Here is a 19,954-nt window from a genome sequence, read left to right as displayed (position 1 = left end):
TACGCAAAGATTAAATTTATTGGAGGAATCCAACAGAGTGACGGGTACAACAGATAGGTTCGAAATACTACAACAGACTGTATTTACGCTCGTTTGGGAAGGTCGTTCTACCGAGGATTTAGTCCCTTTGGAGGGGGTCTCGTTAGTCTATTGTTTCAACAGATGTGGCATTCAGAGTGTTCGGTCTATTTATTTACTAAGCAGATGGTTTCCTTGAGTGTGTGACACTAACGTTGCAAAGTTACCAGACACATATCCTCACACGCGGAAACATTCAAAACGCTCGCAGGCCGGTTCAGACACATACACTTAGACATTATCGTCATGCAATATTCTCAAGGGTACTGATATGGTCTAACGTGTATCGATCGTTTTTCGCGTTGGCCATGGCCAGTTCCATCGTCAACATGGAAGCGCCAACCGTTGCTTCGGCTCTCCTTTCAAACTGGATAGCTAACTTCGGCGTACCTTTAAAAATCACGACCGACCAAGGACGCCAATTCGAATCGCGTTTGTTCGAAAAATTATGCCGTTTGCTCAGCGTCAAGCACTTACGTACACCGGCATACGATTGCCGGTAGAATGCTTCGTACCATCAAAGCAGCGGGCCAATTCGGAATACGCGAACCGGCTAAAAGAAAAAGAACGGATGGAGAAAGTCAAGCCACAACCGGTTACGCATCATGGCGGAAGGAAAATCTTCATATTTAAAGAACTAGAATCTTTACCGTATGTTTTTTTACACCATGACCCGGTAGGAGGCCCTTTACAGCCGCAGTACGACGGACCGTTTAAGGTGTTAAAAAGAAACAAAAAAAAAAAAAAAAAAAACTATACCATTAAAGTAAATCATCGCGACATAAAGGTTTCCGTAGACCGTTTGAAACCTGGGTTTATTGTACCGGACGACCTAGAGGAAAAAACCGCTGAAACTCGTAACGTAATGATTCCGCTAGGACGAACGAACACTTGTGACGACAGTACAGCAAATGTCAACAATCAACGCTCAGAAGAAAACGCCAGGGATAGGTACGTTACGCGATCTGGGCGAAGAGTCCGTTTCCCCGATCGGTATCAGACAGGTTTCGGCTAAGAGTCGTAAATTGTCGGACACAGGATGTATTGATTGTAGTTAACCTTTTAAATTAACGACACAAATATTGTTTTCATCAAATCGACCTAATTATAACGTTATCACTGGTAGGGGGGGGGGGGGTGATGTGGCGACACATGAATCATAGGACGAGGCGAAGCGAAAGTAACTCATGTTGTTGTTGTGCCTCGGATCACGGATACTGCTTAGACACACGAAATTAGAGCAAGATTATCTTCAGACAAAAACAATGTCGCCGTTGAGAGCAACCGTCGTTCCAAAACGAATTTGAATCTTCCGACTCCTCTCGACCGGTATAAACAAGCGGACACGATATCATTGTAGAGCGATTACCAAATTATTTTACAAATCATTATTAGCGAGCTATTATCGAGTCATCCTCGAGCGGTCTATTCTATCCGCGTGAATACGTTGTACGAACGTCTATTGACGGTATCGATTTTTATTTATTTGTACCCAAATTATTTATTCTAAATAAACTTGACGGTTGCAGCAGCAATCATTTTCGCATTAGAAATAACGATTCATTCCTCGTCCGCCACAGCATGTGTTGGTTTGAGCTTTCAAGCTTTGAGCATTGAACTTTAAAGACGTTGAAGACGCATTAGAGTTGCAATGGAGATAAAAGCGAATGTCGAGCGATGGTTCGAGTCGTTCGAGGAAATCGCAGACACGTGCATGTTGTCTGAAGGACAGAAGGCGATTTATGCGAGGAGACTGCTGAAAGGATCAGCGAGAATATTCGCGAGTTTCGAGTGCCATGCTAGGACTTGGCATGAGCTGAAGAGAGGGCTGATTAAAGTATTCTCTAAAAAAATTAATAGTCGACAAGTGCGCTAGAGACTCAGAGAAACGAAAAAGAGAATTGATGAAGCATGTTTGGCTTATATGTACCGTATGCTTGAAATAGCCAGCCATGTCGATATGGAAGAGGAAGCAAAACTGAAATACATTATAGACGGAATAGTAGACGAAGAAAGCAACAAGTCTACACTGTACGGCGCTACGTCCATCAAAGCGTTAATTATGTACGAGGAACGGAAGTGTCGTAGAACAAAGTCGATTGCGAAGCCGGTCAAGACCGAGAAGGACGAGAAACCCAGTCAATCTGGAGATGTAGTGAAGAAGACAAGATTTTTACGATGACAAAGAATACGTGTGTACAGAACAAGTCGAAAGGCCCTAAGTGCTTTAAGCTTTAATCGCATCGAAGTTCGACAACCTGAGCGAGTCCCCTAAAGAGGTTCGTAATACGTGACGATTGTTACAGACGAAGCGCGGTAAAGACGTTAAGATCGGAAATTTCGAATTGAGCGCGCTGATAGAAACCTGATAGTGAATTAACTTTAATGCGAGCGGATCAGTATGTAAAAATTGGAGCGCCCAGATTAGGTCAGAAAATTGTTGAATTGTTGAATTGTTGAATCGCGGTATCGGTCCCGAAAGAAATTGTACACTCGGAGAATTTTCGACGAATGTTCTGATAGACGATGAGTCATACGTTATAACGATACATGTAGTTTCAGATACCTTGATGCAACATTCGTTTATTATTAGCATGGACTTCCTGAATACCGCCGAAGTAAATATTAAGAAAGGTAATGTTTCTATTCGTAAAGTAGAGAATAAAGATTGTAATAGACTCCCGGAGATGTTTAAAGCAGATGTAGAAATTCAGCAGGACGGAATAATAGATCAATTTCAATCTGACTTTGCAAACCCGATCGTAGTTGAAAAAGGAACGGGTTTCTTTATGTTCCTATCGAGGAAAGTAGTAGAGAATGTACGGCAGTTGTAGTTCCCACTAGTCCTTGTCTCGAGGATACCGTCGTTATGAAAAAAAATTTGTTAGATGAATTGGTTATAACGGTCATAACCGTGTCTGGTGGAGACGATACGGGCGGTTGCGATGAGATTTTCGTAGGATTTACAGAGTATCGTGTTGAATTGTACAGTCGAACAAACAAAGCCCAGCACGAGTTCTAAGGAGCGAATGAAAAGCGAGAATGAGGCGGCTACGAGAAAATTTCAGGTAATGCAAAAAAAAAAAAAAAAGAAAAAAACGATCCGACCTTTTGTCGGCGAAGGGCGTTTAACAAGAGACGTAAGAAGGCGACAACATACAAGACGAGAGATCTGGTAGCGATCGATGGGGACGCAGGGCGGTCCTGGGCTAAAGCTGCATTTGAAGTTCCTTGGGCCGTACTACGTGGTGAAAGTTTTGCGAAATGACCGTTACATGATGCAGCGAGAAGGGGAACACGAGGGGCCGCAAACGACCTTCACAGCGACTGATAATACGAAATGGCGGGACATTGTTGGAGTTAGTGGTGCGAGTGAAACTAGCGATGATGAGCACATCTGAGGGCAGATGTTATTGTCAGTCTGGTGGAGTATAGTATCGTGGACAAGGAGCCTGGGGGGTGTCGGATGAATTATAAACAAGCGGATGCGGAACATGTGCGTGGTGGAGCTAAGACAAAAGGTAAGGGGTTGCTAAGAGACATAAACGAATTAACAGTAGTTGAGAAGTCAGACGGTGCGGATTGCGTTGTCGAGAGAGCGTTGCTAGTGTGACAACGACCATACCCAAATCTATGTCTGTCATTCCATACTACCTGTCAGTGAACCGGTAGGCTTTGATCTGACCTTTGCACATGGCCCAACATTACACTTTCCCCATTACGTAAGGCAATCAGGATCCTCTCTTTGCCCCTCAACACCTACAAACGCAACATATAAAAACTGCAAGCATTCGACCACGAGACTAGTCTTGTGTACAGTTTTGGCCGTAATTTGAACAACTATTTTTAACTTCGCTACTTCATTGTAATACTTAATCATTTTCGTGAATAAAAATCTACAAAATTATGAAAGCACAGTCAAGTTAAGTTATTGCTCAGCTACTCCTTTTTTATCATTAATTTTGCATGACACTAGTGTTGTCGAGAGAGCGTTGAATCCGTGGTGATGAGAGTTGCAAATTAATTATCTAGTTGTCTTAATTAAATACGTTATTGTTATTAGTTCACGTTAAACAACCATCGTTTTCTGTTTAATCAACATCTGTTTAATCCATTTATTATAAATAAACTAATTGTAGTAAAGATTCTACACTTCAAAAATATTTCCACAAAAACCACATCAGTGGAGGAAAGAAATCTTAACACTGTTGGAAGAACACCAGGAAAAACGAAGATTGCAGAACCCACAGAAATAATTATGTGCCAAAAGTTCGCGTATTAATGGAATAAACCGTCGCGTGACAATTATTCCATGATAATTTTTAGTATAAATGAGCGTAGACAGTAGTTTGAAGAAGTTGTGAGTTTTAAAACTCAGAGTTAACATGAAGATAATTATACTTCGACAGCTTAGTGCGATATTTCCAAAGTGCAATCGACAATACGCATAAGCAAGGTGAGAGTTTTAGACATTGTAACATTCTCCTCTTCAATAATTTCCAACTTGTACCACATTTACTACTCGAATAAAATTATTGGTCGTCTATAATTGTCAATAATCAAGAATTATCATTGTATATTTTTAATCGGGCTTTCATCAAGAATATTAAATATTTAAATGACAGTTCGCTGTAATTGATATTCCAAGTGTGTTCGCGATATTCCAAAATTTTATTTTTTGCAGAACTCTACATGTTTTTATATACCAATGATGTGATTTTTTATTCTCTGCACGAAAACCGAATTAGGATACGTAAGTCGAACAATGCTTACTTAAAAAGACATTGCAATCTCGATTTCAGAAAATTTACTGTATGAAAGGCAAAGAAAACATAAACATAAGTGTACTATTGGGTTGTGTTAAGGTTATTGGATGTATGTGAATACAAAGGAACGCGTGGATAAATTGTAAGGTAGAAAAAAAATATATATATATGTCGGAGATGAAAGGACAACGGGGCCACCCGTTGGAATTGCTTGGAAAAGCCTCAATAGCATTCACGAAATAACCCAGACACAGTCATTCGAAACTTGAGACAATGAGCTCAATGGGATCGAGGCGACGTCCGGTCGCCGAGTGTAGCCACGGTCACGGGATGAACGTTACACCTAACAGAGATACGAAGTTACATAGCTTTCCTTTAAAGAATTGGCCGTAACGGCACTTGACAATGAGACATTCCAGCAGCCACGCACAGACCCCATTCTTTGGGTGAGATGGTCGCCAGATGCCGACGCATAACTAAAGTCCTTTAGATTGGCAAACAGTCTTTGTTATATCAGCCCATGTGTCTGTCGCCTGTTGCGGCAGGATACGGGAGGTCTGCTTTCCTTAAGTACGACGTTTCCCGCTAGGAACTCTCTCTCTCTCGAGAGCGGCTAGCATCCTTTTCTAATCGCCAACATGGAGATTAACCAATTAACAGCAACGTCTATTTCCCTCACCCTCCGAGCGGAGGTTTTCTTTGACGAATCCTATGACCTCGTGCCCTTAGGCACATCCCACCATAGTTTCCCTCTGCAGCGTCGTCGCGACAGAGAGGCATTCTTTTTCTTACAGTTGCACTGGTTAGATACCTATTGTGTTTGTACGATCAGTGAATACTCTACGTCTTAGTAAAGAGTTGATCAAGCGATCCTTGCATCACAAGGAGTAAGTCGAGTTCGACTTAGAAGTAAAGTAGATCAGATATCCCGTGGGCCGTGGATTCGCTATATCGAATCTAAGGTCATTGTCATCAGCGTCTAGTTACCATTGTTATTGTTCAGACTTATTCCTTCTGTATTTGTGTTAATAAACGTTATCGTGATTGTGAAACTACAATGAACAATCCAGGCGAAGATTCTTTACACGCCCATAATCAAAACTCAAACAATTCTACTCCGACATATATATGTCGGGTGCAGGTTAACAATTGGATTTGGGGCGTGTAAAGAATCTGCGCCAGGGTCGCTCATCTTCGGTGTACAATCGATGATATCTTTTATTGTCGCAAATACAAGATAAACTACCGGTGTCGATACTCGAACGCTAATGACAATGACCTTAGATTCGATATGACGAATCCACGGTCCACGAGATAACAGATATTTGCTTCAAAGTCTAAGTCGGACTCGACTTACTCCTCGCGATACAAGGATCGCTTGACTAACTCTTTATGGAGACGTGAATTATCCACCGATCGTACGAACACCAGGTAATTGGCTAATGAGACTGCAAGAAAGGAATGACTTTCCGTCACGATGACGCTGCAGAGGAAAACTAAGATGGGGTGTGCCTAAGGGCACGGAATCATCGGATTCGTTAAGGAAAGCCTCCGCTCGGAGGGTGAGGGAAACAGACGTTGCTGTTAATTGGTTAATCTCCATGTTGGTGGTTAGAAAAGGATGCTAGCCGCTCTCGAGAGAGAGTTCCTAGCGGGAAACGTCGTACGTGAGGAAAGCAGATCTCACGTATCTTGCCGCAATAGGTGACAGATATACTGGCTGATATAATAAAGACTGTTTTCCAATCTAAAGGACTTTAGTTAACCAGATCCTAAGATCTGTAACGGTTTCTCAGGCTATCTGAACATAAACTGCGAATGATGCGTCGGCATCTGGCGACCATCTCACCCAAGGGATGGGATCTGTGCGTGGCCGCTGGAATGTCTCATTGTCAAGTGCCGGTACGGCCAATTCTTTAAAGAAAAGCTATGTAACTTCGTATCTCTGTTAGGTGGAACGTTCATCCCGTGACCGTGGCTACACTCGGCGACCGATCGTCGCCTCGATCCCAAGCTCATTGTCTCAAGTTTCGAATGACTGTGTCTGGGTTATTTCGTGAATGCTATTGAGGCTTTTCCAAGCAATTCCAACGGGTGGCCCCGTTGTCCTTTCATCTCCGACATATACATATATATTGAATATTATAGTGTAAGTGCAAAGTTCGAAATATAATTGAGCTGATCTATATCCGCACGCTAGCAGTGTTACCCTATGACTGAAAAACCCTGAAGCCAACGTTGCATGAGCACCCTTTATGGTTTGCCTTCGATGCAGTCTTTTGTCTATGCGCTGTCGATGGCTTCAGTGCTTGAGAAAACTAAAGACCAGATGTAGAGTTTTCTTAGAAGTGGTGACCACAGGTGAGGCCCAGGTACCTCATACGACACTTCACCGGCACCGCCTCGCCATTTATGGCCACGGACAAACCATCGGGAGGGGATCCCCTGCGGCGGCGGTCGAAGAACCATAGGGCCTCCGACTTGGCCGGCGACACGTTCAATCCCAGTCGCTGAATAGCGTGCACCGCGCATGCCACAGCGTCTTCCGCGAGAATCACGGTCTCACTCCACCACCGTCCCCCGGCTAGCACCAAGGTATCGTCGGCGTAACAAACCAAGCCCGTGCCCGGGGGCATCGGGCATCGAAGGACGGAGTCGTAGGCCGTGATCCACAAGATCGGTCCCAACACCGAACCCTGCGGGACGCCGCGCTCCACGCGCCTTCTCTCTTCCCCGTTCCTCCCAGTGAAGGTGATCCACCTATCGTTTAGGTAGGCTCCGATGACCTCAACCAGGTACGCCGGCACCTCGAAATATCGCAGAGCCTCCATTATCCTCGCCCAGGGGATAGAGTTGAAGGCATTGCTGACGTCCAGGGAAACCGCTACCGCCGTTCCGTAGCGGGAAACCATGTCCTCCGCCATGCTCCTCACCCGCTTCACAGCGTCCACCGTGGAGCGACCCCGGCGAAAGCCGTACTGACTGTCGTGCCATCCGGGAACCCGCCCCGAGATATGGGCCTCCAGACGGGCGGCGATCACCCTCTCGAGGAGCTTCCCGATCTCGTCCAGCAGGCATATCGGCCTGTACGCTGACGGCGAGTCCGGCGGACGACCCTCCTTTCGCAGCAGGACCAATCTCGCCATCCGCCATATCCGCGGGTAGATGCCCTCCCTCAGGCATCGGGTAAACAGATGCCGCACGCGAGGGGCCACCACCTCCATCGTCTCCGCCCAGACTCGGCCCGGAACTCCGTCCGGACCCGGTGCCACGTCCCGGGACGCCATCTTCTTAGTCGCCGCGAGAAGCTCCTCCTGAGTGACCTGCAGCTCCTCGCTCCGCTCCGTCGACGTCGTCGCCACCGCTGCTGTTGACGACGTCTCGCCCCCGCCGGAGGAGAGGGACGATCCCGAAATAATAGAGCACTAGTAGCAGTACTAAAAATTATTCTGGAGCGATTTTTGAGTGTCTGGATAAAAGTAGGTTTTTTCGAAATTGAAGACATGCGAATAGGTAGGTTCAATGATCTGCAGAGAATCCTCCTTATTCATCGTAAAATATTGTGAATTGACTAAAATGCAAGGAGAAGAACTGTTAACATTTTCTCTTAAAACTATGGAAATTGAAATATTTAATAAATAATGTATTAAAAATAATGTAAAATATTCAAAACAAAGTAATAAGACAATACAAAATAATAAATTAGTTATTTTTGTCTATCGTACTTATTTAAAATTTAATACAAAGTATTGTTGATGTTGTTCTGTTGTTATGAGCTTCGTTATCCATCGGAATTCATTACGTTGTTAATGTTTAATGTTTGTTACATAAGTTACATCAATAATATTGTAAAGTCGGCCAGTCGCGGGGAGACGCGTTCGCGAGGAGGCGCGTCAACGGGAGTTGTAAATTCCCGTTACGATTGTATCAATCGACACCACGAGCAGGTCGATCCCCGTATTTCTTTTGGGATAATAGGGGTAGTTCAGTTGGAATAAAACTGTTGTCTACAGTTTTATTAATATATATATTTATTTCAATTTTATTCGGATACACACTCTCAAAAACAAGCGAAGTCGGTGAATTCGATTATTAACACGGAATGTGGAGTTAGGATGAATGCCCGATTGTCGTACAAACAGTTGACTTAACTGTCGCGAGGGCTTGAAGAGCCAAAGGAACCCGGGAGATGTGTGGCACAGACTGGCCTAGACTCGAGACTCACGCTACGTTCTTTCGCCATCACAGGAGTAGGGGACTTTCTACCGTCTTAGGTAGTTTTTTTTTTTTTTTTTTTTTTTATTGATTGTTTGTTAAATTTTTACAATTTGTCCAGAAGGACACTTGGTAAAATGTTATAGCTTAGAGAATAAAAGAATAAAAAAAAATAAGAAAATAAAAATAAAAAAAGAAAAAATAAAAAAATAAAAAAAATAAATAAAAATAAATAAATAAAGCATGTAGATGGTTACCCCCAGCGGGGTTCCATCTTCTAGGTTTCCTATTGCATCTCTATTTCGAGGTCTGCGGGATGCTTCCTCTTCAGCCTTCTTTCTATTTTGGTTTTATTTGTTTCAGCAGCCAGCTGGTTTGGGTGTGCTGCAAGTCTTTCTTTGTACTTTTTTGCGTATCTAGCGATTTCCTCTTTGACTGTTGGAATTTTTAGATCTTTTCGTAGGTCTTCATTTCTGACGTACCATGGAGCGTTAACTATTGTCCTTAAAATTTTTGCTTGCTCTATTTCTATTTTGCTTATGTGACTCATTGCTGCAGTCCCCCATAATGGGACTCCGTATGTACAGATTGGTTTGATTATTGTTTTGTATATATTTAGTTTATTCATTGTGCTTAATTTAGATTTTCTATTGATTAACCAGTACATCTGCTTCCTTTTTGCACTTATTCTGTTTATTATTGATTTTATATGGCGCTTCCATGTAAGGCGTGTGTCTAAATTTATTCCTAGATATTTGACTTGCTTTGTTTGTACTATGTGGGCGCCGTTCAGTTGAATATCTGGTGTTTTTCCTTTTCTAAGTGTAAATGTTATGTGGTTGCACTTGCTGGTGTTCACTTTTATTTGTTTGTTTTGCAGCCATTTTTCTATTTTTGTAGTGTGTTCTTGTAGTAATGTAGCGGTCGTTTCTGGATTTGCATGCTTCACTAGTATGGCCGTATCGTCCGCAAACGTCAGTGTTTTACTGTTGACAGTTGTTGGTATATCTGCCGTGTATAGTGTGTATAATATTGGTCCTAAGACGCTTCCTTGCGGTACTCCTGCCTTGACATCCTTAATTTCAGAGTATGCATCATTCATTTTTAGTACAAAGGTTCTGTTGTTTAAGTAAGATTTGAGTAGTTTGTAGATTTGTTCTGGAAATTGCTTTTTGATTGTTTGAAGAAGTTTTTCATGGTTAACTTTGTCGAATGCTTTTTCGATATCCATAAAGAGTGCTGTGCAGTATTGTTTTGTTTCAAGCGATTGTAAGATATCATTGACGAGTCTATGCATTTGTTCTATTGTGGAGTGTTTATTCCTGAATCCAAATTGATGGTTCGGTATTAGTTTTTCTTTTTCTATTGTTGGTTTTAAGCGGTTATATATTATTTTCTCTAATAATTTTGAAAACGCAGGTAGTAATGCTATCGGCCTGTAGGATGCAGTTAAATGTGGGTTTTTGTTTGGTTTGGGTAACATTACTATCTGTGCTATTTTCCATAGTGTAGGAAAGTACTGTATTCTTAGAATTGCGTTAAATATTATCGTTGTTAGTTTTATTGCCTTTGGGGGGAGGTTTTTTAAGATTTTCCCATTGATCAAGTCAAATCCTGGTGCTTTACTTGTCTTTGTTGCCTCAATTAAGTTTGTAACTTCTTGCGCTGTTGTGCTGAGTATGGTGCAGCGTTTATCAGTTGTGTTGCTGGCATTTTCCACTTCTTCATTTGTTTGCCATCCAGGGATGCTGTTATTAATTTCATACGGCGAAAATATATTTTGTAGGTGCTTTGAGAATTCTTCTGCCTGTTCTTCGTTGGTTCTGGCCCATGTGTTGTCCATTTTTCTGATTGCTGAGATTGTTTTTATTGTTTTCTTAATTTTGTTAGTGACTTTCCATAGGGAGTAATCGGTATTCTCATGCGCGGATAGTGATTCGATGAATTTTGAGAATTCGTTATTATGATGTTCCCTTATTTTATTCTTTAATTCCTTTGCAAATTTATTTAGGTTTTTCTTGTTTTCTCGTGTTCTCTGTTTGTGCCATTTTGCTTTCGCTTTTCTTTTTTCCCTGATTTTGTCTAGGATGTCCTGCGGAATAATTTTTGATTGCCTGCTATTTGTTTCATAGGTGGTGGTTGCCGACGCTGCTTCCTGTATTATTTCTGTTAAAGTTACTACTGCCTGCTCAATGTGTTCAGGTGTTTTCAACGGGATATTGCAGTTGATTTTGTTTTCGATCAGCTCTTTGAAAGTTTGCCAGTTGGTGGTTTTATTGCAAAGCGACTCTGACTTGTTATAAAGTAGTGGTTTGCTTGTATATTCTATTATAATTGGTGTATGGTCGGAGTTAAGCTCGAGGCTGGTTGCTATTTTTAATTTGCTTACATTTAGCCCTTTTGTTACTGCAAAATCCAACAGGTCAGGTATTTTATTGGGGTCTGTCGGTCAGTACGTTGGTTTTCCTGTAGATAGTACGTTGAGGTTGCTGCTTCTAATGTATTTTTCCAATGTTTTACCTCTCGGCGTGCTAATTCTCGAACCCCATAATGTGTGCTTTGCATTAAAGTCTCCTGCCGCTATATATTTGTCGCCTAAGGATTGGAAGTACTCTTCCCATTTTTTAAGTGTCATTTTGTGTCTCGGAGGTACATATACTGCTGACATCTGGAAGTAATTGTCATTGGTTTGTATTGTGACAGTGGTTGCTTGTAGGTGTTCTTGATTTGTTTGACTATGTAAGTGATGCTTGATGTCATTTTTTATTATTACTGTAGTTCCTCCATGTGCTTTACCCGAGGGATGTTTGGTATCGTAGATGGTGTAGTACGGTATTTTCATGTAGTTTTTTAGAGTGAAATGTGTTTCTGAGACAAGTAGTATATCAATATTATTTTTATACAAAAATATTTTAGTTTCGTGGGCTCGCTGTTGCAAGCCATTGGAGTTCCAGACTGCTATTTTCAAAATGTCCATCTCTATTTTTTACTTAGCAAGTTAGTGAGTAGTTGTAACATGATTGTTGTTTGTTGTGCTTGTTGTCTTAGTATTGTGTTTAGATCACTTACCATTTTTCCTAACATTTCCATACCTTTAATGGATTGTTTGAGCATTTCTTTGTTTTCTGTAACGTCTTCGATGTTATTGCTTTGATTCTGATTGTTTGTAAGCGTTGCTTGGCTAATGTTTTTGGTTACTTGTGCGTAGCTTCGGTTACCTTGGGGATCTATGTTTCTGTTTATAGCGTTTAGTTCGTATTGTGCTTTCAATGTTTTTTCATTATCCGTTATACTTTGTTGTGGTTGATGGTTATTGTATGATCTGTTGCGAAGTGGGGGAAACAGTTTACGTTGTATTTGTTTCCTTATTTCACATCCATTGTAGCTGGCTGGGTGGTTTCCGTTACAATTATAGCATTTAACTTCTTCTATTTTTCCTGTGTATGGGCAGTGTATTGTTAGGTGATTTTTTGCACATTTAACACATGCCGGGCTTCTGTTGCAATTATTTTTTGTGTGTCGGTATTGTTGACACCGCATGCATTGTGGTATATCTTTTTTGTAGCGTGGTGGTTCCACTGTTACAATTGTATTTAGTATTTTTTTGATTTCATAAATTTCCTTGTTATTGGTTCTGGGTTCCAGTTCTATTAAGAATAGTGGCAATGGTTACTTCGTATCGTATCTTGTCATATTGTTTATTGCTCTTGTTTCATGGCCAATTTTTCCTAATTCTTCACTTAATTTTTTTGTGTTAGTTTTTGGATGTAAACCTCTTATAACTATTTTATAGCTCCTTTCTGTTTTGAGTTGGTACGTGTGGTATATAGCATTTTTTTCCTTTAGTTCATTTATCACTTTCCTATAAACTTCTGGGGTGTTTGTTTGAATTTTTACTTCTTCTAATTTTGTTTGTTTTATTGTGTAGTTATCCTTCCCGACTATATTGTTTAGTAGATCAATAAGCGGGTCTATTATTTGGGCCTCAACAAATATTGGTGGTGGTTTTGATATGTAAGGTGTTTTAGTTGTGGTTTTGCTTGTCGGGTCATTGTCTATTTCTTCCGTTAGTGAGCTGAAGGAGTTTCTTAAAGGTAATTCTTGCAGCCATCGCTGCTTTTCTGTATCTGGGTTTCCTGCAGCATTTGTGCCTGGAATTATTTTACGTTTTTTGCTAGTCTTTGCTAGCTTCCAGTTTTCGTCCTGGTAACTTATTTTGTTGTCGTGTCTGCACTCCTCCTGTCTCCGCTGCTCTTCCATTTCTTCTATTTCCATATCATTTTGGTTGTTATTATTTTGCTGTTGTTGCTGTAAGCCTGGTAAATCTGACGACCCTTTTATGTAATATTTTTCTCCATTGGTTGCAATCTTGATCGTTGATATCTGCTGTTGCATTGTTTGTCACTATCACTATTCGTAGCACTTCTCTGAATCACTTGACTGGAGCACACGTTTGCTTACACACATCTGTTCGCCTCGGTTGCCCGAGCGAGACTTCCGTCTTAGGTAGTTGACGATATTGTTTTTTGGGATGAAGTCTCTTTTTCTTTGTATACACATCCACTCTTTCCGTATGGCAGATACCTGTTTTATCCGTGATTGTTACCAGCACGTAATAAATTCCAGGTCATGTTGAATAGCCCGCTGTAAACGTGAAGTACTTTTTGGGACTCTACGTCCCGTAATTTTAGTGCAGACCGATTGACCCATCTATATACGTTAGCCATTAAACTATCGTTGGAGTATATGGTGGGTCCTTAGGTCTGTAGAAGGTCAGGATAACGGTATGAGGCCCGTTGACAGTCAGGTAACAAAGGCTGACTTGTTGGCCGCTTCATGCGGCGTAACAAATATTATTACATTTTCCTTATGATGCGATAATTGTAATTGATAAGTGTTCTTATTACAGCAGGATTTGAATTTTCTGAACATTTTCCAGTAGTATGTTTGATTCTTCGGACAATATCGGACAGAAAAGAGAAACAAATATTAAATAAACAAATATAAATTAACTTATGTACGTTTTTACTCCTGCTAAAGAGATGAAAAATGTATTTCGAATGTAATTATTATTAATATCTGTAAGGGGTGGCGATAAAAATGAAAATGAGAACAACGAAAATAATGATAATCTAAATTAAAATGGTGATATAATTATACCTCGTTTTCGCTTTGCTCTAAGTGAGATTCCAACAAAAAATTAACACAATTAAAAAGAAAAGGCTTTTGTTTAAAAATATACTAGAAAGAAGAAAATAAATTTCTTAATTATCTTAAATTTCTTAAACAGTATTATCATTAAATACTTTTTTTATTCATTTATTTAATTTGTACTTTACAATTTGTCCAGCTGAACATTTGGTAAATTTTTCTAACTTTATTGCTAAATAACATGCGGAATGGCTACCCTCCGTAGGATACCATCTTCGAGATGAAGTACTTTAATTTAATAATAATGTACCGGAGAACTGAATGGGTATCACTCAATTATTCAACTCGTATTATTAAAAATAAAAAACTAACGTATTTACTGTAATCTTGAGATGCACCCTCCATCAGGCGAACACTTCTCTTTGACGAACTTTTTGGATAAAGAAATTTCTAATGAAGGCAAAGAAGGCAATCCTCTAACGATTATGAGATAAAAACGAAAAAATATTTGCCTGAAATCAAGAATCTGAGATTTATGTAATCACATAGAGCCTTTGAAAATGTTTAAATTTAGAAAACTTTAGAACTAAACTAACACAAGCCCGCCAAATTTTTACTTTTAGTAACATGAGTTCAGTAATTGAAGTAATACGCTATCTATTATACGATTACCGCGTATGCTCAAAATATACAGATTTACATGTACATTATTATTACATTCCTCCCATCTCCAACATCTTTTAATTAAACTTCAACTCACACTATTTTCTTTTTAGAGATAGATTTAACTCCTTCTTTTGGAAAAACAAAACAATTGAAGTGAACCAAAGCAAAAAAACAAGCTGTGATTGAACATTTTGGAAATGTGACTAAAATACTTAAGTTGTCATCCTTGAAGGAATATTAAGTGTTAGTTATTGTAGTAAGTATGTTAGTTATTGTAGTAAGTATTAAGTAAGTGTTAGTTATTGTAGTAAGTATCAATCTAAGGATTAAAAAAAATGGAGGCACGTCATGAGTTATATATGTTAAGAAAGGAATAACCGTTATTTTTCAAATATTTTTAAATTATTGTTATAAAATTATTAACACTACAATGTTTAATTGCCAACGGTACACTAAAGCATTAAATTTATATATGAGATTGCTACATATGAAATAACATTTTCAACTTTCCCTAAAAATAAATAAGTTTCATTATTGTAGAAAAGTTGCAAAAAATCAATGCTTTTGTTACATTTGTCTTTCACATTTGATTCTTAGGTGTGTTCCACGTTAGATCTCATTTTCTCAAAAAGTATAATATGTCGGAAACTTTTTAACAAACACTTAAAATTTTCACATTTTCATGAATGGATAAAATAACGGTTGAACAATAGTTTAATCTGACAAAGGTCATCAAATAGTGCGATTGACAGAGATACCCCTAATTTAGGTAAACAGTGTATAATGACGTGGTAACATAAAATACGTAATTAAAAAGTTATGTTCCAGCTACAACCATATGATTGCTGTTGAACAATATAAAATCTTTAGAAAAGTTATGATGCCAATGAAAATAAGAAGTTTGAAATATTTTTGATTTCGATAAAATGCAAAATATGGATTCGCAGCTTCGTAAACAATGATATGATACGAAATAAGATCTGAAAGTATGCGCTTCATATGTAATATATCATTGATTTGTCCATATACGTAACGTATGTTATATAGCATAAACCACAAAGGAACTATTCACTTACAAAATTTTTAGAAAACTAAGAAAATGATCGAAGTGTGCATATTTACATAATATCTCTATCTCTAACTTAAGTGTAACGAATTGTTATTTTTTATATGAAATTTGTTTTCAAATCGGTATTCAAAATAATGAATCCATTAATATAATTTTAATTCAAATTTAGAAATTAAATCAATAATTTATTAATTAATTGGTAAATTAATTATTAAAGAAAATTATTCATCATTGTCATATTTGGCTATGGAAAACCTTGGTTTTCGATTTTGTAGGATACACTGAACTTTTGAAAATGAAGCGTTAATTTCTGAATCAGAAAGTAAAATTCGATGATAATAATTTCGATCCATACCAATTTCTTTCCCTCGAGGCAATGATCGACGCCGTTATTGAGTTCGAGTGTAGATATTTCTTAGATGAAACCAGCAAAAATCGATTTTAATCTGCGCTGAATTCTGATACAAGTAACATGTATAAATAATCAACCAAGGAAGATTATTACTGATGGTTAGTGGGTAACTATAATCACACGCGGCGTGTCGTAGAGTGTGCAGTGCCTCACTTCCTACTCGAAATAAAATATACTCTTCTTGGATGATTAACGGTAAAAAGCTTGCGCAATTGGCAAAAAGCAATACGATCATGCAAATTAATACACTTCGATTCAACGTTACACCATTTACTTCTTATCTTTCTCGCTTCTAGGAACCGGTTACTAGATAGTGGATAGTCTTACGCAGTTGTATATTTTTGTAAGAAGTAGGTAAAAATGTTTCGACTTCCACGAATACTTGTTTTGTCGTTAGAGAATTCTAAAAAAGATATAGTTTCTTCTTTATAGTTAGTATTAAAAAGGATACAGTTTATATATTTAATATTTATTTACATATGTCTTACATCAACTGACGTTTTTTGCGTAATAGCATACATCATTTACATATTTGACTGACAGCGTGCTAGTGTCACGTAGGAGTCACAAGAAATCACGAAAATGATTGATAGCCGGTGATCTCCTCGCGTCGCAGTTCGAACATTTCATAAATAAGGTAAAGAAATTGAACTTTATATATGGTAATAGAATTTATTATGCGAATCCAATAGAGTGACGGTTCAAAGTGTTACGACAGAATAGTTTCGAGCGCTAATTTTGGAGGATTTTTATACTGAGGTTTCAGTCCCTCTGTAGGGGTTATCGTCAGGTGTATATCAGAGGCAGCTATTCCGTTACTATGTGGTTATTGTTTCAATAGCTGTGGCATGCAGTGTGTTTTGTCTACCCTATTACTGCTTCTCAACGTGTGACATTACTGAGCGTGTGACATAAGCGCATCCGATACCAGGCGGATCCGTCAGTCTCGCGGTAGATGCGTCTGATTACGCGATAGGAGCAGTATTACAACAACGCACAAACGAAAAATGGCAGCCGCTAAGATTCGTGACAAAATCATTGACCCCGCGCAGCAAAAATATAACGCATACGATCGCAAACTTCTTGTGAGGTACACCGCGGTCAAACGTTTTAGACACGCCGTAGAAGGGAGAAATTTTGTGATATGTACCGATCACAAACCCCTCACGTATGCGTTCAATCAATATCTAGACAAATGTTCGCTGCGACAATTCCGCCATCTTAACTACATCGGACATCTAGTGTGTCTTTTGGTGATAGGTTCATTCCTGAGCGTGTACGCTGTACTGGACCCGAACACCCCTAGGGCTATAGGGGTTGAGGTTGCGCCAAACCAGCGCACAAGGTACCCAGTACCTTGCTACCTGGATTAGTTAAGCCTGCAGGGGCTGTCACTCGTCTCAGGTCGAACAAAGTGCTTTCCAAGCCCTATCGTCTCTCCAGGACGGTTCCGGAACAGGCTGGACGCTGCTTACCCGCCGACGGCCATTCGGGGGGCCAACGCCCCTTAAATCGGCTATCTTGCCAGCATCTTGACCACCACTGCCACCACGAGTCCAAACCCAAATTGGCCGAGCTGAGCAACTCCCTCCGGGCTTTATACTCGATCCCCGTGTCCAACGGGATGGTAGAGCGATTGCACAAAATTGCAATGGGTTACAATGGATTATAAACGGGGTAGGAAGTGCAATGAATTATCACGATAAATTTTAAGGGATGTAAAGTGGGATGAGGTAATAGAATAGGTGTGAGTGGAATAGTATTAAGTGAATATCAAGGTGTATGTTACAATGGAGTCGACGTGGATTATAATCGAGTAAATGAGTTATTCGCTGAACAAAAATAAGTGGTGTAATTGTAGGATATAATGTTAAATGTTAGAGAAACAAGAAGTGTAACGCTCGATAATCGTGAGTTATTCGCTGAACAAAAATAAGTGGTGTAATTGTAGGATATAATGTTAAATGTTAGAGAAACAAGAAGTGTAACGCTCGATAATCGTGACATGATGAGTCATAAGTGAACAATAACAAAGAACATAACGATAAGCAATAAATTACTGAATTAAAATATGAAGAAGGGTTGGTAAAGTGGAATATCTATAGAAAATGCAATTACGAATCTCAATTTAAATGATAAAACTTTTAAGTGATAGCTTTGAATTAAGTTTTTAAAGGAAAATAAAATTAGAATTGAATTAGACGAAGCTAGAGTTAAATAAAATATAATAAAATGTGGCAATATAATGGAGCAGTATTTTAGATAATATAATTGAAAAACTATATTAGTATAAAGTTTTAAGAAGAAATTTATTTTCAGTCTTAAGTAATTTAATTACAATAGCTTAGAATAAATATGTTTGGAACTATAATGACTCATCAGATAAAGTCAGTTTATGATGGAAAACAGTGAAAGAATTAAAGAGAAAGAGTAATAATGATATGTGAGTGGTAGTACACATCGTTGATTTTCAAGCCTAAAAAGGAAAAGAAATTAGTAGGAAACAGTAAATAATTTCAAAAGTAATAAATTAATGTATATAACATATTAGGAAATGTTTAATATGCGTGAGTACGTTGTTGTAGATAATTGGAAAGGACGTGGGTTGTCCATATTTATTGATGAATTGTTATAGCTGCATAATTACAAACTAATTAATTAATTACAAACTAATAAATTAATGGTTAGGTGAAGAATTGACACAATTCAAATTTTTTACGTTAAGCTAGGTTATATGGGACAGAATATAGAAAGTCAAAAAATGTAACTAAATAAAGTTTCGCTAAATAAAAAATGAAAGATTAAAAACGCCTTTAATAACAATGACCCTTTATGCTGTTTATTGTGTTTTGTTTTTGTTTTAGTCTTTGTTTATATTGCTTTTACCTGAATAACGATAATGGTTTTATATTAATTGGCAACACAGCAGTATTTAATATTGACTTCGAGATGATAATTAATATAGTAGATTTAAATGGTGTAAGATCATCAAGTATGATAGAGAATGCAATTGCACACGATGGAGCACAATAATATACTAACACTAGCCTTTGGATGGATATCGACACGGTTAATACCTGCTGGATTGGCACATGAATATCGGTAGATCGATGAATTGAAGATGGTACATGTGGGTGGTAGCACTCATTGGGGCACGGTGGTGTTTTCTTGTCGCGAGAGTCAACTGTGGGTTGATGGGATAGGGGAAATGCAAATGCAAATGCATATGTGCAGTGGAGTATAGGAAGTAGGGATCACATAATAGTTTGAACCATGTGATGAGACACACACGTGTCACATTAACGGTTGCCATATTGGCATAGGGCCCCTTCTTTAGGGGCTTTATGATACATGACGGAGTAGTGCCATGTACATGTGTATTTTCGTCCAGTCGCGTAAATTCCCACTACGATTGCACGAATCGACACCACGAACAGGACGATCCCCTTATTTCTTGTGGGAGAATAAGGGGTGACTGGGATGGAATATAACTGGACTTCACAGTTATATTATATATGTATTTATTTATACTGGATTACACTACTAGATGTGAACAGACCGTGTTTGGAAAGCGTGTTGATGAACCCGAAGGTTGCT

The sequence above is a fragment of the Bombus fervidus genome, chromosome 15 (assembly GCF_041682495.2).
Source record: "Bombus fervidus isolate BK054 chromosome 15, iyBomFerv1, whole genome shotgun sequence".
NCBI lineage: Eukaryota > Metazoa > Arthropoda > Insecta > Hymenoptera > Apidae > Bombus > Bombus fervidus.
The sequence above is the reverse complement of the archived record's forward strand: the minus strand, read 5'-3'. Positions refer to the sequence as shown.